Source organism: Aegilops tauschii, chromosome 6 (genome assembly GCF_002575655.3).
Source record: "Aegilops tauschii subsp. strangulata cultivar AL8/78 chromosome 6, Aet v6.0, whole genome shotgun sequence".
NCBI lineage: Eukaryota > Viridiplantae > Streptophyta > Magnoliopsida > Poales > Poaceae > Aegilops > Aegilops tauschii.
In genome coordinates, this window is record NC_053040.3 from 245,094,690 (window position 1) to 245,118,350 (window position 23,661).

Genomic DNA, 23,661 nt, shown 5'->3' on the forward strand with positions numbered 1-23,661 from the left:
CGCGGCTAACCATGATTAGTTTGTACACTCTGCAGAGGTTTGTGCACTTTTCCCCACAAGACTCGATCTCCTCCGTTGGGATTCTCGCACTACATGGTGTTTGAGAAATGGATGACCGAGACACAGTCTTTCAGAAGCATTAAGTCTAACCCCGGGTAGACAGTACCAACCTACATCCCCTACATCTGCTAGCCTACCACTGGAAGAGGTCATGCAACATACTCAACTATGCTAGAGCCCATAATAGCTTGTGGCTGCACACGGAAGTTTCTAGCATGAATAATCTTATGATCCCTTTGAGCCTGGGTGGCGGTCTATAGGAGAATCACACGGAACCCCGGGATTTCCAAAAAAAATAGGCAATCACTGGATACCCCAGGTGCCTCAATCCACCCAGCTGTGTATTTAAGTAGCCACCTTAAGTTGAACCATTAATTAACAATCTCACATCTGTCATGGAATACACTCAAACCCAATCCACGTCTACGAGCATAGCATAGCAGTATAAGCAAAACGTAGAAGTAACTCCCAAGGTTTGAATGCAGGACAATAGGTTCCTACCTCATCAACTACTTCCCAAACCCACAAGTTAAGAGATCCTACTCATGCAATGTGTGAGGGTTGATCTAATGCATAAAAATTGGGTAATAAAGGGATATGATCAAAGTGTGAACTTGCCTGCAATGTTGATGAAGATGATTCACACTCATAACTCTTGATAGTTCTACTCGCCACACTCCATTTCAATCTATCGTAAGCAAGCAATAGTAACCACACATAAGCAATCACTCAAAAGATCAGAAAGAACGAAGAAGACGATTTGGAAAACATCAAAACCAAGCAAATAACTCTTGCAACATAAAACAATTTCTAACAGTACCAAATTATATGAATTTGGCCTTATCAGAAAGTTTAGGTCAAGAGCTTCGATTAGCAAAAAGAATCAACTCAAATGGAGCTACGAAACTCAAGTTACGATCAAACGAAGTTTGAAGTCAAATCTGATCTAATTCAAATTTTAAAATTTCAAAAACATGTTTGAGTTGGATTACTGGATAGAGAGGATCATAACAAAGAAGTGGGCGTTGGTTTCGTTGGATTTGGACAAACGAGTAAAAAGTTGTGACCGATTGAAGAACAGGGGCTATTGTGCAAACAACTTATTCACAAACGGGTCCCTGGCAGAAATTAAAAGAAAAAGAAAAATACTACATACCGAACGTTCGTTATAGAATGCTAACGAACGAATCTGTTCGCTGCCGAACCCTAGCTAATGAACGCTCGCAAAAAGAACGTTTGGGGGAAAAGAAAAAACAAAGACGCGATCTGGATCGTTGGATCCAGATCCAACGGACGGGAGGTGGCGGTTACCGCGGCGATCGCCGGAGTCGAGGAGGACGACGGCGGCGGCTTCGGTCTTGGCCGGGGCGGCGGCTCCGGTGGTCGAGGAGGGCAACAGAGAGGTCGGGGAGGGGCGGCGCGGCGAGGCGAGGAGGATGGCGGCGTCGACGGTGGTCCACGGCGACGGGACGGAGCGGGGCGGCGGCGGCGGATCTCACCGGCGGCGGCGGGATGCGGCGCAAGGGCGGCGACGCGAGGGGAGAGAGAGAAGGGGAAGAAGGCGGCGGGGTGCGGCTTTTAAAGGGGCCAGGGCTTGCGGCTTCCTGTGGGAAAGGGGCATCCGGCGTCATGGCTTGCTCGGACTCCGGCGAGTCCGGGTGGAGCACGGGAGGAGGAAGGCGGCGGCGGAATCTTGGGCCTGGGCTGGCTCGGCGGGGCCGGCCCAGTTGGCGCGTGGAAAGTTTTTTTTTAAACAGACAAACAAAATAATAAAAAATATATTATATAGGCATATAATATATCAAAATTTTCAGAAAAAGATTTCCTACAGCATGGGCATTTTTCTAGCATTAAATAAAATCCACACAAATTTAAATAAATCAAAGAGTGCTACTGCTCTACTAAAATCCAATAAAAATCATTTAAAAAAATACCAAAATGAATTCAAATTTATTTCTCTCCAATTTTCTATTGTAGGGAATCATGTTACCCTATTTTCCATAAATTTTTATTTTGGAGAAAAATAATTTGAATAAAACTCAAATAACTCCAATATTGAAAATAATTTCAAAATGGATTTTAAATTTGAGTTTCTTTGAAACTCCCAACTCATATTTCATATATTTTGAAGAAGTCATTTTATCTTCTCTCGTGAAAATCATTGAGTTGCATAAAGTTTCAGAATTGGAAATATTTTCAAATGAAATTCAAATATTTTCAACACCCCTTGTCATTTAAATAAATGGAAGAAGTCATGTCACCTTCTCTCTAGGGTTTTGTGGTGAAAAGAATTTGAATTTACGGAGATCATAAAAGCAAAAATGAAAGTTTGGGAAAGTCCTTTTATTCCCTCTCATTTAACTTTCAAAAGTTTTGAATTTCACTCACTTTCAGTCAATCAATCACACAACAACCAAACAATCAATCAAATCTATCTATTTATTCTAACATTCCAAAATTTAGAATTTTTGGATGTTACATCATTACTGGAATAGTAGTTGTTGTAGTCATCCAATGCATCCTCCTGTATCTGTCTCTCAAAGGTACAAGCGCGAACATACATACCAGTAATGCAATGAGGAATATACTGAAATCTTGCACGAATATCATGGTTTAAACCACCAAAAAATCTATTCATTTTATCATCCTCGGATTCTACTATGTCACACTGATGCATATAAAAATTTGAACTCTTGGTAGTAAGCATGAACAGTGTTACCGCCTTGTTTTAATTGTTCCAATTTGCGAAGCAATTCACGACGATAGTAAGGAGGAAAAAATTGTTGTCTCATTACAGCTTTCAAATATTTCCATGTTGTGGGTTGGTTACCAATGTTTTTCTTACAATGTACAGTCCACCAAACAGAAGCAAAACCAGTAAATGTTCTAGTGGTAGCTTGTACTATCTCAAGTTCAGAAAAATCATGGTGACTAAAAACTTGTTCTACTTCGAGCTCCCAAGCTAGATAAATAGCAGGATTAAATCTACCCTCAAATGACGGTAAAGAGATAACCTGACCATGTGCTTGTGTGTGTTGTCCCAACTCTCGTGATGGTGAAGATGTGTCCGTCGTCCAAGAACTTCTATCTCCGGAACCTGTCATGATTAGTAGAAATAAGAAACAAAATTCGAGAATAATGTTCCTATGAACTACTAGGATGTGGTTGTAAAGTGCTCACAGTAAAGCAAATATCAATATCTTACAAGTTCTTACCATGCGGCAGGTGGTGACAGGCAACCAGCAGTGTCAAATAACTCCGAAGATTGTGTAAAGCGATTGCCAGGGGAACGTACGTATACACGGTGTAGAAATATGTGGAGCTGGGTTGGCAATATATGGTAGCAAAAGATTAGCAATAATCAATTCAGAGATGCAATGTTGAATAAACGCTCAATGACGGTACTTTGCTGGTCCTAGGCTAGACCGGACTAGAGACGCGAGCCTATAATACTAATGAGGTCACGGCGTAGCACAACTAGCATCAATGAAGGATACTAAGTAGCTCTGGACAGCCAGATATAAGTGAAGATCACAACGGTAGTAAAGATAATGATGAAAAACAACTGCCAAGCAGGATATACAACAACTCTCTCTCCAACTTTCCTCTTGAAAAAGTTTGAGCCAATTGTTTGATAAATTTTTTCAAAGAATGCTACTAACTCAAGCTTTCCAATGCAAAAAGAATCACTCAATTCCAAATTGATATGAGGAGTCAAAGAATTCTAAAACTGGCCTGAAAAATTGGAATAAGCTGTGTCCGCGAACTTCGGAGGGCAAAAAGACCTATTTAGAAGACGATTTTGAGGTGTCAAATATTGGACTAGCCTTTGCAACTATTTAGATGCGGCTCGTCGCTAGCTTTCATTTGAGTACTCGCGGAGCCAAAACGGACTTCGTATGAGGAAGTTATGCCTGTTTTACTGAACAGTGCACAAAACAGATTCCAATCCGAATTAACCTACAAGATTGAGTCTAGATAGATCCGATTTTTTTTTCTTCTCTCTTTTTTTCCCTCACACTTTTTTTCTTTTTCTTTCTCTTTTTTTTTCTCTGACTTTTTTTTCTCTCTCTTTTTTCTCTCTCTCTCTCTTTCCAAGACAAACTAGATAAGATGCAGATTGGATCAAGCAAAGATGTGAACGACCTCAACTATGATTGTGACAATGAATTATGGGTAGCACGTGGTGGAAATTGATGGATGATGTGGTGGACAGCGGAAGAGATAACGATGCAGCGGCGACGTGACTAATGTGAACAGAACTCGAAACTCTAAACGAACTAGACACTAAGTCCAGCAACTCGACACGACGATGCAACCGATAATTCAATAATCCAAACAATGAAAAGAAAATTGCAAAGGCTCAGACTGGCTTGCACAAAAGGATGAATAGATCTAACTATTTTGTGGCTTTTTCTTGGACAATAGGTAAGAAAATAAATCTAATCTAGGGGAAACTGGAAATTCTCACCGAGCAACCTGAAAACTGATACCACTTGATAGAGGCGAGGGTCTCGATCTTTTGATAAGATGACAACTATCGATTTGGTGGAGACGACTTTGACGGTCCGACTACAAACGTGCAAGACGTTGCACCTTAGCAATCGCTAAACCAATCTCCTGAGGTTACTGACGATGCCGGAAGCACGGTCAACCTGACCACGAAGGTCTATTCCTGCAAGCAATCGAAGAACAAGCAAGAATATGATAAAGCAATCTGAATATTGTGAATATATATGAAGTATTGATAAAGGTGGGGATCCGGAAGCGGTCTTGGTCTGGTCGTTGGACACAAATGAAGTACACGAAGTTGCAATGGCTAACTTTTAACTAAACAAATCCCAAGGAAAAAGCTAATAGATGGATCTACTTATATAGGAGCAAGGGGTGGCGACCAAGGAGGTGGGGGACGTCCCAAGGCAGCCTAAAACCAACCCTAGGTCGTACAAGGCTCATGGGCCCAAGTGAAGGTGATGCAACACCTTTGGACTTGTTGTTTGACTCGGATTCTGCTACAGCGTCAGATTGTTTCGTCCATATCTCAACGCTCCGGATGAATTTAAAGGTCAATCCAATTGGGTTGGAAAGAGGACGAAATCTAGTTTCCAACAAAAAAAGAATCACCCAATTCGGAGTCCATATGAAAAAGTTGTTGGCGTTTTGAGTCAGGTATGTCTGTGCAATCCAAATCTGAATCCAGAATATGAGAGACTTGGACTCTATCTTCTCTTGGCCCAAAAGTGACGTGAGAGGACTTTTTGAACAGAACCTAAACTTCTCCTTTTGCCTTATCTTCATATGTGGATTGTACAAATGTCCCATACACCTGCAATTAGACAAAACACAAAAGTGTGTGAAGTATTTTTGTTCTGGATAACATAAATAGATTATTGAATAGTTTGCACTAGAAATCACCTGACAAATATGCATGTATGCAATATTTTTGGTCGTATCCAAGGTAGTCATGTCCTCATCAACTACGATAGATCCCCTATACTTGTGGGTCATCAAGACTCTTTTCTGGCGCCGTTGCCGGGGAGTGAAGCGCCTTTGGTAGGTGGAAATTGGTAAGGAAAAATTTATATAGTGTGCTGAAATTTACTGTCACTTGTTGCTATGGAAAGTAATCCTCTGAGGGGCTTGTTCGGTGTATCTTCACCTCGACTAGTAGAGCAAAGAGTTGCTCCTCAACCTACTGAACCTACTGAAAAAGAAAATGTCTACTTTGCGATTCCTTCGGGTATGGTAGAAAAACGGTTAGCTAATCTTTTTGCAGGAGATGGAACATTACATCCTGATGAGCACCTAATATATGTGGATGAAGTTTGTGGACTATTTAAGCTTGCAGGTATGCCCGATGATGTTATCAAGAAGAAGGTCTTCCCTTTATCTTTGAAGGGAGATGCATTGACATGGTATAGGCTATGTGATGATATGGGATCATGGAACTACAAGCGATTGAATTTGAAATTTCATCAGAAGTTTTATCTTATGCATCTTGTTCATCGTGATCGTAATTATATATATAATTTTTGGCCTCGCTAAGGAGAAAGCATCGGTCAAGCTTGGGGGAGGCTTAAATCAATGTTATATTCATGCCCCAATCATGAGCTCTCAAGAGAAATGATTATTCAAAAATTTTATGCTCGGCTTTCTGATAACAATCGCACCATGCTCGATACTTCTTGTGCTGGCTCTTTTATGATGAAGACTATTGAATTCAAATGGGATTTATTGGAAAGAATTAAACGCAACTCTAAAGATTGGGACCTCGACGAAGGTAAGGAGTCAGGTATGACACCTAAGTTTGATAGTGTTAAATCTTTTATGGATACCGATGTTTTCCGTAAATTTAGCACTAAATATGGACTTGACTCTGAGATAGTAGCTTCTTTCAGTGAATCTTTTGCTACTCATGTTGATCTCCCTAAGGAGAAGTGGTTTAAATATCATCCTCCCATAGAAGTAAAAGTAGCTGCACCTATTAAAGTTGAAGAAAAGACTATCACTTATAATGATCCTATTATTCCTACTGCTTATGTTGAGAAACCACCTTTCCCTGTTCGAATAAAGGATCATGCTAAAGCTTCAACTGTGGTTCGTAAAAGCAATATTAGAACTTATACACCTCCTGAGCAAGTTAAAGTTGAACCTAATATTGCTATGGTTAAAGATCTCTTGGCTGATAATATTGATGGGCATGTTATTTACTTTTGTGATGAAACTGCTAGAATTGCTAAACCTTGTGCTAAAGATAAATATAGACCTGTGGTAGGCATGCTTGTTATTTCTATTAAAATAGGAGATCATTGTTATCATGGCTTGTGCGATATTGGTGCTAGTGCTAGTGCAATACCTATTGACTTATACAAAGAAATTATGCATGATATTGCACCTGCTGAGTTAGAAGATATTGATGTCACAATTAAGCTTGCCAATAGAGATATTATTTCACCAATTGGGATTGTTAGAGATGTTAAAGTCTTGTGTGGGAAAACTAAATATCCTGCTAATTTTCTTGTTCTTGGTTCCCCACAAGATAGCTTTTGTCCCATTATATTTGGTAGACCCTTCTTAAACACTGTTAATACTAAGATAGACTGCGAAAAGGATGTTGTTACTATTGGTTTAGGTGATATGTCTCATGAGTTTAACTTTTCTAATTTCGTAGACAACACTTTGAAGAGGAATTGCCTAGTAAAGATGAAATTATTGGTCTTGCTTCTATTGCCGTGCCTCCTAGTGATCCTTTAGAACAATATTTGCTAGACCATGAAAATGATATGTTTATGAATGAAAGAAGGGAAATAGATGAAGTGTTCTTTAAACAGGGACTTATTCTGAAATACAACCTACCTGTTGAAATCCTAGGGGATCCTCCTCCACCCAAGGGTGATCCCGTGTTTGAGCTTAAACCATTGCCTGATTCTCTTAAATATGCTTATCTTGATGAAAAGAAGATATATCCTATTATTATTAGTGCTAACCTTTCAGAGAAGGAGGAAAAAAATTATTGAAAACTCTAAAGAAGCACCGTGCTGCTATTGGATATACTCTTGATGATCTTAAGGGCATTAGTCCCACTCTATGCCAACATAAAATAAATTTGGAGAAAGACGCCAAACCAGTTATTGATCATCAACGACAATTAAACCCTAAGATGAAAGAAGTGGTAAGAAAGGAAATACTAAAGCTCCTTGAGGCAGGTATAATTTATCCCGTTGCTGATAGTCAGTGGGTAAGTCCTGTCCATTGTGTCCCTAAGAAGGGAGGTATTACTGTTGTCCTAATGATAAAGATGAATTGATTCCGCAAAGAATTATTATAGGTTATAGGATGGTAATTGATTTCCGCAAATTAAATAAAGCTACTAAAAAGGATCATTATCCCTTACCTTTTATTGATCAAATGCTAGAAAGATTATCCAAACATACACATTTTTGCTTTATAGATGGTTATTCTGGTTTCTCTCAAATACCTGTGTTAGCTGATGATCAAGCTAAGACCACTTTTACTTGCCCTTTCGGTACTTTTGCTTATAGACGTATGCCTTTTGGTTTATGCAATGCACCTGCTACCTTTCAAAGATGCATGATGGCTATATTCTTTGACTTTTGTGAAAAGATTTGTGAGGTTTTCATGGACGATTTCTCCGTTTATGGATCCTCTTTTGATGATTGCTTGAGCAACCCTGATCGAGTTTTGCAGAGATGTGAAGAAACTAATCTTGTCTTGAATTGGGAAAAGTGCCACTTTATGGTTAACGAAGGTATTGTCTTGGGGAATAAATTTTTTGAAAGAGGTATTGAAGTTGATAAAGCTAAAGTTGATGCTATTGAAAAGATGCCATGTCCCAAGGACATCAAAGGTATAAGAAGTTTCCTTGGCCACGCCGGTTTTTATAGGAGGTTCATTAAGGACTTCTCAAAAATTTCTCGCCCTCTGACTAATTTATTACAAAAAGATATACCATTTGTCTTTGATAATGATTGTGTAGAAGCATTTGAAATACTTAAGAAAGCATTGATTTCTGCACCTATTGTTCAGCCACCTGATTGGAATTTACCCTTTGAAATCATGTGTGATGCTAGTGATTATGCTGTAGGTGCTGTTCTAGGGCAAAGAGTTGATAAGAAATTAAATGTTATTCAATATGCTAGTAAAACTCTAGACAATGCCCAGAGAAATTATGCCACTACTGAAAAAGAATTCTTAGCAGTTGTATTTGCTTGTGATAAGTTCAGACCTTATATTGTTGATTCCAAAGTAACTATTCACACTGACCATGCTGCTATTAAATATCTTATGAAAAAGAAAGATGCTAAACCTAGACTTATTAGATGGGTTCTCCTGCTACAAGAATTTGACTTGCATATTATTGATAGAAAGGGAGCTGAGAACCCCGTTGCAGACAACTTGTCTAGGTTAGAAAATGTTCTTGATGACCCACTACCTATTGATGATAGCTTTCCTGATGAACAACTAAATGTCATAATGCTTCTCGTACTGCTCCATGGTATGCTGATTATGCTAATTACATTGTTGCTAAATTTATACCACCTAGTTTCACATACGAGCAAAAGAAAAAGTGTTTCTATGATTTGAGACATTACTTCTGGGATGACCCACATCTTTATAAAGAAGGAGTAGATGGTGTCATGAGACGTTGTGTACCTGAGCATGAACAGGAACAGATCCTACGCAAGTGTCACTCTAAGGCTTATGGAGGACACCACGCTGGAGACAGAACTGCACATAAGGTATTGCAATCCGGGTTTTTATTGGCCTACTCTCTTCAAGGATGCCCGTAAGTTTGTCTTATCTTGTGATGAATGTCAAAGAATTGGTAATATTAGTAGACGTCAAGAAATGCCTATGAATTATTCACTTGTTATTGAACCATTTGATGTTTGGGGCTTTGATTATATGTGACCGTTTCCTGCCTCTAATGGGTATACACATATTCTAGTTGTTGTTGATTATGTTACTAAGTGGGTAGAAGCTATTCCAACTAGTAGTGCTGATAAAACCTCTATTAAGATGCTTAAAGAAGTTATTTTCCCGAGGTTTGGAGTCCCTATATATTTAATGATTGATGGTGGTTCACATTTTATTCATGGTGCTTTCCGTAAAATGCTTGCTAAGTATGATGTTAATCATAGAATTGCATCCCCATATCACCCACAGTCTAGTGGTCAAGTAGAATTGAGTAATAGCGAGCTCAAATTAATTTTGCAAAATACTGTTAATAGATCTAGAAAGAATTGGTCCAAGAAACTTGATGATGCATTATGGGCCTATAGAACTGCATATAAAAATCCTATGGGTATGTCTCCGTATAAAATGGTTTACGGAAAAGCATGTCACTTGCCTCTCGAACTAGAACATAAGGCTTATTGGGCTATTAAAGAGCTCAATTATGATTTCAAACTTGCCGGTGAGAAGAGGTTATTTGACATTATCTCACTTGATGAATGGAGAACCCAAGCCTATGAGAATGCCAAATTGTTTAAAGAAAAGGTTAAAAGATGGCATGACAAAAGAATACAAAAGTGTGAGTTTAATGTAGGTGATTATGTATTGCTATACAACTCTCGTTTGAGATTTTTTGCAGGAAAACTTCTCTTTAAATGGGAAGGTCCTTACGTTATCGAGGAGGTCTATCGTTCCGGTGCCATAAAAATCAACAACTTTGAAGGCACAAATCCAAAGGTGGTGAACGGTCAAAGAATCAAACATTATATCTCAGGTAATCCCATAAATGTTGAAACCAATGTTATTGAAACTGTAACCCCGGAGGAATACATAAGAGACACTTTCCAGAACGTTTCAGACTCCGAAAAGGAATAGGTATGTGGTACGGTAAGTAAACCGACTCCAAAACAGTTCTAATGGCAATTTTTCTCCGTTTTGGATTATTTAGAAAAATAGAAAAATAAGAAGCAGTCCGGGAAGGACACGAGGCCTCCACGAGGGTGGAGGGCGCGCCCTACCCCCCTGGGCGCGCCCCCTGCCTCGTGGGCACCTCGTGCGCTCTCCGGACTCCCTTTTCTTGCACGATACATATTTTGGTCGGTAAAAATTCATTATATAATCTCCCGAAGGTTTTGACTCCTGTATCACGCAATTGTCCTCTGTTCTTGTTTCGAGCTGTTTTCTGTCAGGGTTGTCAAGGCCAGGCATAATGTCGTCCCCCTCCTCCAACAATGGTGACAATGATGCTTGGCTAATGAAGATAGAGCTGAAGAGGGAAGAACCCATGGAGATCAACAAGGATGAAGGGATCAAGAAGGCCACGGAGGACCAAGTTCTGGCAACGGAAGACATCCTTCAACTTGATCACGATCTTCTTACCCCAACTGAGATTGAAGCTTTCAAGATGATTGAGTTAGCTCGTATACAAAACAAGTATCTCACACGTGAAAATATTTTGTTGAAGGAGCATATCGTTGCACTCAAGGGCATTATCCGCAAGTTGGAGGATCTCTTACGCTCAATGTGCGACTACCCATCATCACCACCATCTTCTTCACCAGCAAAGGAGACATAATCACATGGGTATGGGCACTCCCCTTGGCAACCGCCAAGCTTGGGGGAGGTGCCCCGGTATCGTATCATCATCACATCTCTATCTTTACCGTTTTTCTTAGTTTGATCCTTTCAGTAATATCTCGATCTAGTAGAATAAAGTTTTAGTATGATCCAGTTTTGAGTTTTGCTTTATGATCCCTCTATGTAATCGAGTCCATGAGCTATATAATAAAGATTAGTGTTGAGTCAAGGGCTTGATTATCTTGCTATGATCTTGAGGGAATAAAAGAAAAGAGAGAGAATAAAAAGAAACAAAGAGATCATATTGATCTTATGGAGAGTAATGACTTCACATAGAAAGAGTATGATGATTAAAAGTTGTTGAGAGTTGACAAACATAGCTTTGGTCATCGTTGCAATTAATAGGAAGTAATCAAGAAAGAGAGGTTTCACATATAAATATACTATCTTGGACATCTTTTATGATTGGGAGCACTCATTAAAATATGACACGCTAAAGAGTTGATGTTGGACAAGGAAGACAACATAATAGGTTATGTTTTCTTATATCTGAGATAAAGTATATTGTCATGGATCATCCAACATGTTGAGTTTGCCTTTCTCCCTCATGCTAGCCAAATTCTTTGCACCAAGTAGAGATACTACTTATGCATCCAAATACCCTTAAACCCAGGTTTGCCATGAGAGTCCACCATATCTACCTATGGATTGAGTAAGATCCTTCAAGTAAGTTGTCATCGGTGCAAGCAATAAAAATTGCTCTCTAAATATGTATGATTGATTAGTGTGGAGGAAATAAGCTTTATACAATCTTGTGATGTGGAAGAAATAAAAGCTACGGACTGCATAATAAAGGTCCATATCACAAGTGGCAATATAAAGTGACGTTCTTTCGCATTAAGATTTTGTGCATCCAAACCTGAAAGCGCATGGCAACCTCTGCTTCCCTCTGTGAAGGGCCTATCTTTTATTATTATCTTCTACCTTATGCAAGAGTCATGGTGATCTTCACCTTTCCTTTTTACATTTTATCATTTGGCAAGCACAGTGTGTTGGAAAGATCCTGATACATATATCTAATTGGATGTAAGTTAGCATGAACTATTATTGTTGACATTACCCTAGAGGTAAAAGGTTGGGAGGCGAAACTATAAGCCCCTATCTTTCTCTGTGTCCGATTAAAACTCCGTAACCACAAGTATTGCGTGAGTGTTAGCAATTGTGAAACACTAAATGATAGTTGAGTATGCGGACTTGCTAAAAAGCTCTAACATAGACTCTTTCTGATGTTATGATAAATTGCAGTTGCCTCAGTGACTGAGATTATAGTTTGTTAGTTCTCAATGAAGTTTCTGATTCATACTTTGCATTGTGAATAGATTATTACTTGAGCATAAGAAATCATATGACAATATCCATATATGTTGCTATTACAAGATTAATCATGATGCCCTCTGTAAGTGCATCTAGTTCCCCTTAGTGATTTTGGTGTATTGAAGACTTATAGGTTAAGGAACTAATGTGTTTATGAGTGTACACAGGTCTATAAGTCTATGAGGAGTTTGATATTTACAGAGAAAGTCGACCCCTAAAAATGAAGTTCTTCGACTGAAGACTTTGGATTTCTGAAGACTTTCTGAAGACCTTGAAAGTGAAGAAATTGGTGTGACCTTGAAGACTTGGTATTCATTTGAGGAACATGAAGCGTGAAGACTTTTGTTTTCGTAGTTACATTTTCTATTTCTTGAATCATAGGAAACACCATACTATTAAAGGGGGTCGAGGAAATACTAAGGAAAAATTTCCAAGTGATGCTCAACTCAAAATCCTACAGCAACCAATCCCTTCGAGTGAAGCCTTTGGAAATCTCATACAGTTCAGTCATATTCTTCAGTGACAGAGACAAAGTTCTTCTGGTCTCTGAGGAATTTGTTCTGACTGAGGATTTAGGAATTCGCCAGTGCGAATTGCCTACACAGTGAGGAACATGATAGCCCTGAGGAATTTGATACTCAAATTTCCGACCGTTGCTGTGCTACGCGCCAGCTGTCCCAAAATATCTTATCCACCTAACGGTCATATCATTGAAGGGCATTTATGTCTTATCATGACGGGCTGCTCCCTAGGCTATAAATAGCCGCCCCCCTACAACCACTAGCTGGTTGGCTGCTCCAAGAGAAACTGACACCTGTCATTTGAGAGCATCCCATCCTCCGAGGACTTTGAGCGAAAATCATCAAGTGAGGAAAACCCAAACCCAAACACCTACAAACCCAAAGTGATTGAGCATCACTGAAGAGATTGATCCTGCGTGGATCCGACGCTTGTTACCTTTGAAGACTGTGCTTCTTCCAGACGGTTAGGCGTCATGGTCTAGAGCATCCAAGAGGAAATTGTGGATCGCCGAGTGACCGAGTTTGTGAAGTTTCGGAAGTCACCTGAAGACTTACCATGAGTGATTGGGCGAGGTCTGTGTGACCTTAGCTTAAGGAGAATACGGTGAGGACTGTGTGTCCGGGACTGTGTGTCCTCAAGTTTAAATACCTAGCCGCTCCAACCAGATGTACAACTGAGACAGCAGTTGGAACTGGTCTACCAAATCATTGTCTTCACCAAGCCTACTGGTTCTATTTCCTCAACTCTTTCATTTCCTCATAACTGTGTTGTGCATTTATTCATATCTGTGTTTGAAGACTTTGACTGAAGACTTTCTCAATTTCCTCAGTTCAATTTCTTCAGTCTGTTTGTCTTCATCCTGTGTTATCCTGTGTTTAGGCATTCTGTACTCTGTGCTTGTCTTCATTTCATCATGATGACCATGCTTGTGTTCTGCTATGCATACTTTTTAGTACTTATTCCGCTGCAAGTAGTTCTTCGCTAAGGAATTTCCTCACTGGCAAATTCCTCAGTGAAGAATTCATAAAAATCGCCTATTCACCCCCCTCTAGTCGATATAACGCACTTTCAATTGGTATCAGAGCAAGGTACTCCCTTGTTCTGTGTTATTTTGGTTTAACCGCCTGGAGTTTTAGTTATGTCGACCGCAGGTATGATCAAGGTCTCTGCTGGGTGTCCTACTTTCGATGGGACGGACTACCCCTACTGGAAGAATAAGATGTGAATGCATCTTGAGGCAATTGATAACGATATCTGGCATGTTGTGGAAAATGGTGTTCCCTCTGTCTCACCCTCACCGAACGCTACTGATGTGAAGAGATTCAAGCAACTCGATTCTCAAGCGAAGAATATCATATGTGGCCATCTGAGCAAAGGACAGTATGGAAGAGTGAGTGCTTTGGAAACTGCTAAGCTTATCTGGGATAGGTTGTCCAAAGTGAATGAAGGAGTCTCAACACAGCGTGACTCTCGAGTTGATGTTCTTCGCAATCTCTTCAACCGCTTCAAAAGACTCGACAATGAAAATGTTCGACAAACATTCGATCGCCTCACTGACATCTCAAATGAGCTTCAAGCACTTGGTGCCAGTGACATCATCGACCATGAGGTGGTGAATAAACTGCTGAGATCGCTTGATTCCTCATTTGATACTCTGGCATTGATGATACAAGTGCGTGTTGATTACAAGTCACTTGATCCCGCTGATATCGTCGAGAGGCTAAATACTCATGAGTTCCAGCTTGCTGAAAAGAGAGATCTCTATGGTTCGAGCTATGGCAAATCGTGTGCACTGAAGGCCAAGGCAGTTTCTGAGTCTGAAGATGAAGACTCTGGCAGCAGCCTTGGTGATCCTGAAGAACTGAGCCATGAACTAGCATTGCTCGTGAAGAAATTCTAGAAATTCTCAAGACGTGGTCGCTTTGGAAGACCCTCAAGGAACAATGATTCCTCATCCAGTGACTACAAGAAGAGGCTTTGTCACAAGTGCAAGAAACCTGGACACTACATTCAAGATTGTCCTCAGTGGGAAAATGAATCAAAGAAGAAGAAATACAAGGATTACAGTTCTGATGATGTGAAGAAAAAGAAGAAATCCTCAAAATCTTCATCATCAAAATCCTCAAAGTCTTCATCTCACAAGAAGAGCAGCTCCAAGAAGGCTCGGGCATTCATTGGCAAGGAAATGGACTCTGAAGCTGAATCTGAGGAACATGAGGCAGAGGAGGAATCTGAGGAGTCCGAGTCTGGAGTAGCGAGTCTAGCCCTCGCTACTGCATTCGTCAGCAAGTCTATCTTCAACTCTGAAGAAAATGGCTTCACCAACAAGGGTTATGAAGGCAATGATGACTACGCTCCCACCTATTGCTTCGTGGCAAAGGGTGCCAAGGTACTCAAATATACCTCCTCTAAATCTAGTGAGAATGAATCTGATGAAAACCTCAGGCCCAGCTACTCTAAACTTGCTAAGATTGCTGTGAAACAACAAAGGGCTTTTGAAAAGGTTCAAAACATGCTAGACAAAAGTGATGATATGTTGGGTGAAGAAATGGATCGCACTAAAACCTTGACTGAAAATCTTCAAAGACTTCAGACTAGGTTTGACAACCTTCAAGGTCATCATAACACTCTCTTATCTGATCATGAGAAGCTTTCTTATGAATTTCTTCAAAGAAAGCAAGATCTTGAGAAGCTAAGAGTGAGTTATGAAGATCTTCAGAAGGAGCGCGATTCATTACTTGCTCAACAAATCAGCGCTGCTCAGGAAGAATTTGTTCCTCCATTTTTGAAATGCATTGAACGTGAATCTGCTAATTCTTCACCTGAATGTTCAAATGCTTCTAATGCTACAAATTCTTCAACTGTCTCTGCTATCACTAATTCCTCATCTGAGGACATTGCTAGTATCACTGACGATGCAGGGCTGAAGGAATTGTACATGACAGGCATGTAGAAAAGCCTCAAAGGGCATCAGACTCTTTGTGATGTGCTTAAAAAGCAGATCCTCAACAGGAACCCTAGGAAAGAGGGTATTGTCTTTGAGAGGAAAATCAAAGCTGATGGTACATATTGGAAGCCTGAGCAGTACCCCAAAACCTCATGGGTTGCTGCAAAGGGACCTCCAGTTGATCCATCCAATCTGTCTGGCTTTACATGTGAATCTTCTCATTCTTCTGATGAGTCATTTGACTCCAACTATAAACTGTTCAAAAATCAGAATGGTGAAGTATTTGCTAGATATGTTGGCACTAACTGCAGGAACGGTTCTCCTATGAAGAAAATCTGGGTTCCCAAAAGGTGCCTTGAAAGTCTTCAGGTGAATGTCCTCATGACATCGCCTGTGAAGAATAGGAACCCCAAATCAAATTCTTCATATGGACCAAACTCTTCATATGGATTCAAGTCCTCATACGGATCGAATTACTCACGTGGATCATATTCCTCAAAAGGATCAAAGTCCTCATATGAACATCATCGTGCTAACAACTCTGTTTCGCAGGGAAGAGCTAAGGGCTATGAATATGAGCATTATTCTTCTAATCATATGTTCATAAGTCCTCGAAGAATTTCTCTGCTTATTCATATACTTACCCTAACTCCTCTTATGTGAAACGACATGGATTGGCTTCTATGCCACCTTTCTCATATGGAGCTCGCAGAGTGATGAACTCTTTGCCACCCCTTCAGATGTGGGTGGTGAAGAAAAAGAACTAATCTTTTATGCAGGGTTAGGTCTCCAGACGTACTTTAACGTCTAAAGAATTTGCTGGAGACCTGAAAAGTGCCTGAAAGGACGCAGGCTAATCATGAAGAAATGAACTTTCATTTCTCACGTCCTCATACTGTTGAAGAAATGAACTATTGCATTGCTTGATGAAATTGGTCTGATGAAATGTGATGTCATATTCTTCACTGATGAAGTATATGAAGTTCGTAAGCTGCACTAATTCATCTGCAGGATGATCAACCCAAAGCCACTGAGTGGGTCCTCGATAGTGGATGTACAAATCACATGACTGGTGACAAGAATCTATTGATGGATGCTCCCTTATCACCATCGCGTCTGAAGCATATCATCTTCGCTGACAAAGGCAAAATTCAGGTATTGGGTCTAGGTAAGGTTGCGATCACAAAGGATCGACACATGGACAAAGTCATGCTTGTCGAGTCCTTAGGATACAACCTCATGTCTGTCTCAATGCTTTGTGATCTTGATATGGTTGTTGTCTTTGGCAAGTATCGTTGTGTTGTGGTTATGGAAGCTGACAATTCCAAAGTCTTCGAAGGCTTTAGGAGAGGAGACTTGTATATTGTTGATTTCTCTACAGGACCACAACCAGCCATGTGCCTACTTGCAAAAGCTTCAAAAGGCTGGCTATGGCATCGACGACTTGGTCATGCAGACATGAGGAATTTGCACACGCTTGCGAAGAAGAAGCATGTCATTGGCATTGAGAATGTCAAATTCCTCAAGGATCACTTGTGTGGAGCTTGTGAAGCTGGAAAGATGACCAAGGCTAAGCATCCAGCGAAGACTATCATGACCACTACTCGACCATTTGAATTACTTCATATGGATCTCTTCGGTCCTAACCATTACTCAGCAGTCACAAATGACGCATCTCTCTATGGCTTTGTTATTGGTGATGATTACTCTCAATACACATGGGTACACATTGTTACTTACAAACATGAAGTGCAGGAAGTCTTCAAACGATTTTCCTCGAGGGCTTCAACCAACTTTGGTGTGAAGATCAAGCACATCAGAAGTGACAATGGAACTGAGTTCAAGAATTCTGGTCTTGATGACTATCTTGATGAACTTGGTATTACTCATGAGTTATCTGCTCCTTACACTCCTTAGTAGAATGGCGTCGTGGAGCGCAAGAACAGAACTCTAGTTGAGATGGCTCGCACTATGCTTGATGAGTACAAGACGCCTCGTCACTTCTGGATTGAGGCAATTTATACTGCTTGCCACATCATCAACAGGGTATATCTTCACAAATTCTTCAAGAAGACTGCCTATGAACTCCTCACTGACAAGAAACCCAATGTGAGTTATTTCAAAGTCTTCAGTGCTAAATGTTGGATTAGAGATCCTCATCACAATGCTAAATTTGCACCGAAAGCACATGAAGGTTTTATGCTTGGTTACGGAAAGGACTCGCACACCTACAGAGTCTTCAACAACGTTCTTCACAAGGTTGTTGAAACTGTAGATGTGCGGTTCGATGAAACTAATGGCTCGCAAAGAGAGCACCTACCCTCTGTGATAGATGAACCAGCACCTGAGGAAACTATCAAGTTCAAGGCTACTGAGGATGTCATTCCTACCGAAGAATCTGCTGAAGAATTCATTCCAGAACATGAAGAACGTCGAGCTAATGCACCTGAAGAAAATGCTGAAGAAAATGGTGCTGAAGAAAATGCTGATCAAATTCCTCGACGACAACCAACTCATCCTCGCGTTGCAAAAGAAGTGCAAGTTGAAAAGATCATCGATGACATTGAAGCACCAGGTTTTGAAGATCCAAAGCATCCTGACAAAGTCTTCAGACTCAATAAGGCCCTCTATGGCCTCAAGCAGGCCCCTCGGGCATGGTATGATACTTCGAAGGAATTCCTCCTGAAGAAAGGCTTCAAACCCGGTTCACTCGACCCTACTCTTTTCACTAAATCTTATGATGGTGAATTGTCTGTGTGCCAAATATATGTTGATGATATTATCTTTGGCTGTACTGACCAACGTTATAGTGATGAATTTGCCTATATGATGAGTGAAGAACATCAAATGTCTATGATGGGAGAGTTGAAATTCTTCTTAGGTCTTCAAATTCGTCAATAGCGCAATGGCAAATTCATATATCAGGAGAAATACCTCAAGGATGTACTGAGGAAATTCGGCATGCAAGATTGCAAAGGCGTCAAAATTCCGATGCCCACAAATGGCCATCTGTGCACTGATGAAAATGGTATTGACTTTGACCAAAAGGTATACCGCTCCATGATTGGTTCTTTATTATATTTATGTGCATCTAGGCCAGATATTATGCTTAGTGTTTGCATGTGTGCCCGATTTCAAGCTACACCGAAGGAATCACACCATAAGGGTGTGAAGCATATTCTTCGATATCTAGCTCACACACCAACACTTGGATTATGGTACCCCAAGGGCTCGGCTTTTGATCTCATTGGATATTCTGACTCTGACTATGCTGGTGATCGTGTGGACCGCAAGTCAACATCTGGTACATGTCATTTCCTCGGACGATCTTTGGTCTGTTGGTCCTCGAAGAAACAGAATTGCGTATCATTGTCTACTGCTGAAGCTGAGTACATTGCTGCTGGTTCTTGCTGTGCTCAATTGCTATGGATGAAGCAAACTCTCAAGGACTACGGCGTCAACGTGAAGAATGTGCCTCTCTTCTGTGACAATGAGAGTGCCATCCAGATTGCTCACAACCCAGTTCAGCACTCGAAGATAAAGCACATTCAGATTTGTCATCATTTTCTTCGCAATCATGTGTTGAAGGGCGACATTTCTATTGATCATGTGAAGACTGAAGAACATCTAGCCGATATCTTCACAAAGCCCTTGGATGAGAAGAAATTTAGCAAGTTGTGGTGTGAGCTAAATATCTTAGAATCTTCGAATGTTCTTTGAAAAGGACACTCATCCTAACACTTATGGAAAATTGATGACTTAGATGTGCAACACATGAAGAAACGTTTTTCTTCAATCAATGAAGAATAACACTCTAAGTGTGAAGAAATTAATGAAGAATTTGATTCTCAGAGCCCTACAACAATTGTACGTGGTGTCTGAAATCATCATTCTTATACGGTGGGTCACGCCACCACCAAAAGTTGAAAATCTTCAATTTGAGTTTTTCCTCAGTTTTGAAATTCCTCAGTTGTTCATGTTCTTCAACTTTGCATTGTCTTCAATGTTTCCGTCGTTTTTCTTCATTGGCTATATATATATATATATATATATATATATATATATATATATATATATGAGTTTATGTCCTCTAGAGCATTCAATTATGGCAAATTCTTCAAGTTGGTTTTTCTACTAAGTGAATGTGATCGGACCCTTCCCCCTCTATGCTATACTCAACCCAATCTATTCACAAATTCTTCATGTGCGTTCTATTTGAAACTCGTTCAAAATCTTCACTATGTCCTTGTCAGCTGAAGAATTTGCGAACGGAACTTTTAACTTATCTTATCCAAATTTTCGGCTTTGCCGCTCAAACCGTTCCGCACCCCATGAAATACTTATCTATTCACCCACGATCTCCACTTCTCAGTACGTGGGTGACACATGTCAAGCGAATGAGAAGGGTCAGGGGCACGTTCGTCCAATTTCTTCGGGCGAACAGTTTTTCACCGTGGCTATAAATACCCCCTCTCCCTTTCCTCACTTCCTTTACTCCGCTCGACCTCTCTCCAGCTCGAGCTTCTCAAACCCTAGCGCCGCCGCTACTTCATCGTCGCTGGTGAGGAAGAGCTTCACTGCCTTGACCTCGTCGATGTACTCACGCCGGCCGCGGAAATTTTCACTCCGCCGCCGCCGTAGCCGTCTTACTCCGCCAAGTTAGGGCGTGGAAGATCTGCACAGACGAACTTCTCATCTCTACCTCACAGTTCGTCGTGTTCTTCGTCCAGGGTAATTAAAAGTTACTTTTACTACCCTCTTTGATTCAAATGATTTCTACAAAATCTTCAAAGGTGTTTATTCTTCAAATTCTTCACACACTAAACACCTCACATGCCATTTGTTCTTGATTCGTTTCTCTAAGCAATAATTTTTCTTTAAGATTCCTCAATTGTGTGGATCTTCGATCTATACAACTCTGGAACCTAAGACAAAGAACGCTTAGTGAAATTCTTCAAAACTCATCTGGTCAAATTCCTCAAAATTGTTCTTTTTGAAAAACCTTCTGAGAACGCATATGACCTCTCCAAATTCCTCGCAACTATACTCTGTTCACAGGTACTCATGTCCGCTGCTGAATCACTAGGTTCTCATCAACTTAACTCATTTGCAGCGTTCCTCGAAGAAAGATTGCATACTTCTTCAGAGAATTCAATTGTTCAAATTCCTCATCTGAAGAAAATGGCTGATGGAAAGAAGCCACAGAAAGGAGGAAAGAGGCCTGAGATCAACACTGCATTTGAAATCCCTGAGGACATCTCCGCTGGGTACTGCACACCCCCTGAGGAAGATAAAAATCAGCGCAAGGTGCGCATTCAGAAGATAGAGAGGAGATGGGCAAGAGAGTGGAGGGAGTACAGGTATGTGACTCCCAAGTACATGAAGAAATTCGCACTCAATCCTCCATGCTCAAGACCTCCGTTGGCACCTGGCCAAGAAGTTGATCTCACCAGCCTCAAGCATGGTGAAGATTATCCTGAAGAATGGGCCAAGCGCCAGGCCAAGCTGGCCAAACAGGCAAAAGATGCAGTGAGGAAATTCAACGAAGACTCTCCTGCTGCTGCTACTGAGGCCTTTGTAAGGCCGAAGAAATCCATGGCAAAGAAGCCTGCGCATAAGCCAAGTGCTTCTTCTTCAATGCCCTCACGGCCAAGTTCCTCAGCTAAGCCCTCACGGCCAATTCCTCACGCTGCTCCTGCTCCTCCAAAGTCCTCAGCTGCTCCGACCAAATCCTCAGCACCTGTGCATCTTGCCACGTGCCAAAGGACTACAGGCATCTCTATTGCCTCAGGAGCTTCAGCTAGTTCCTTAGCTGCATGAAATTCTTCAACAGGACCCTCTCTGCTGAAGACAAAGACCACTGCTGGACGAGGCTCTCGCCCAAGTCCTCACAAGAAGCAGGTCGCCTTCCAAGTGTCGTCTGAAGAAGACGAAGCTGGTGATGAAGAACTTGCTGAAATCATCAGAGATAGGCAAGTCAGGGCCGATAGAGCCAAGGGCACAAATGTGCCTATGCTTTTGGATCCAAAGTTGATCCTCGACTACATTGATCTCTGGCACAAGGACCCAAACACTCCTATGCCTGATTTCAAGCTGACTCCTGGCCAGAGTCATATGCCGACTGCCTTCATCTAAGAAGAGAACTGGAAATTTGAGAAGGCCAGGCAGCTCAAGAAAGCGCAGTACAGGAAGGAGAAATTCTTGAAGAACAACATTGTCTCTATGACAACTGATGAACTTGTGAAGATCCAGTCTGAAATCAAAGTCCTCAGCAATGATTTCAATGCTTACTATGCTGATTGGAAAGGAGCCAAGGTCAGGTTTGTTAAACTGACTAAGATGTTCACCTCAAATGTTGCAGCCCCATCGCAACAAGAAAATCCTCAGACTGAAGCATCTGCTCAGCCAACTGAAGAACATGCCAGCACCGCTGATGACAATCAGGTTGCTGAAGAAAATATGAGTTCCAGGGCTGATGACTGCATTCCAGCCGCTGATGAAATTGCCAGGGCATCCACTAGTGGTGAGCCTGAAGAAAATGAAGAGGTCAGGGCAACTGCATCAGTTGTGTCTGAAGAAAATCAACCACATTCCTCTACTCCTCCTGCGCCTACTCCAACTCCAATCCTTCCATCTGCATCAGATATGAAGAAGACCAAGGCTGCAAAGCGTGCAGCAGTGAAGAAAAGAAAAGCATCAGCTCCTTCAGATTCTTCAGCACCGAAGAAGATGAAGAAATTGACAAGCTCATTTGCTAATCCAATTGATGTTGTTCCTGTTTCCTCCATGCCATCAAAGGAAATCGTCCCTTTTGATGAAGAATATGTGATCCCTAGCGGATCTGATGAAGAAAATCCTTCTGCTGCTTCGTCAGAGCAGATGGATGAAGAAATTGAAGTGGATAAAATCCCTTCAACCCCCACAGTTTCCCCGCCTATGCCTCAGTTTACTACTGAAGAGGCTGGCGTTGAATAAATGGAAGATGAAGACGTGGACATTGGCTATACCACACCAGTGATGAATGATGACTTCTGGGAAAGTCAGCACCCCAACTCTCCACTCTTCACACCATTGCAACAAATTCCTCAGTCCCCAGCAACTACAGTTCAAATGGGATCTGATGAAGCTCATGAAGACATTCCAGCCGCTAGTGCTGAAGAAAATGAAAATGAAGAATTGAAGAACCAGGCTGCCACTGAAGAGGAACCGGAAATTCCTCAGCCTAAAGAACCTGAGATTGCGATTCCTGAGGTTGTGATGCAACTCACTGACACTCCTCTGCCCAAGTCAAAGGATCCATTCTCAAGGAAGCAAAAATTCAAGGCTGATGATTTCTTCGGCGAGCACGTATTCTTCATTGATTACAATCCCTATGACTCTGCTCGCATTAGGAAGAGGCGTTTCTGGACTGCCAGCCAGGCAAATTTTTATTCCTCAGTGCTGTTCAACAAAGACAAAGTCTTCGATCATGAGCACATTCCTCACGTGGATATGGAATCTCTGCCGTGCTTCGTGCCAGTCCTCAGTGTTCTTTATGACGCTGGACTGTTAAATTTCTGCACTGATATATGTGATTGGAATGAAGAGCTCATTCTTCAATTTTATGCAACTCTGCACATCACCGGAGACTCTGCAGATGTGAATTCATGGGTGCTGGACTGGATGTCTGAAAATACTCACTACAAGGCACCAGCTACTGAATTGCT